Source organism: Salvelinus sp. IW2-2015, linkage group LG3 (assembly GCF_002910315.2).
Source record: "Salvelinus sp. IW2-2015 linkage group LG3, ASM291031v2, whole genome shotgun sequence".
Taxonomy (NCBI): domain Eukaryota; kingdom Metazoa; phylum Chordata; class Actinopteri; order Salmoniformes; family Salmonidae; genus Salvelinus; species Salvelinus sp. IW2-2015.
Genome location: NC_036840.1, coordinates 23,705,764 through 23,706,298, shown reverse-complemented (window position 1 = coordinate 23,706,298; position 535 = coordinate 23,705,764).

The following is a 535-nucleotide window of genomic DNA, read 5'->3' as shown; positions in this document are numbered from 1 at the left end:
TCTGCATTTCATACTGGTCAAATTAAGATCCTACACCTGTACAGTACATGGTATCCAACCAAAAACTGTTTTGTTGCGAGCACCATGCCTCCAGCCAACTGAGCCAGCTGAACTCTGAGTATATGACAAAAGGCAGTGTAGGTCTGATGCTTTTTGTCAAGCAACTAGCTATAGCTGATTAACCTAAACCCACTTGTTTCTCTTTCACCTATGGAGAGGTATAATGTACCTTATGCAGTACCAGGCTGAGTATGTGTGTGTGTGTGTGTGTGTTGCTGTGTGTGTCTGTGTCTCATATTCACCCCAGATGCCCCCGCCGAACCTCTCCTCTCCCTCCTCCGCATGTGCGGGTTGATAGGAGTGTTTTCATGGAGGTCTGGCTCAATCCAGTTCCCACTTCCACTTCCTTCTGCCAGGGCCCCTTCGTCTCTTCGCCTGCCCCCCTTCTCTTCCCCCCCCCCCCCCCACCCCCCCCAACCCGCCCAACCCCCCCCCCCCCCCCTTCCACCATTCTTCTTCGCTCCTCAACCGTCGC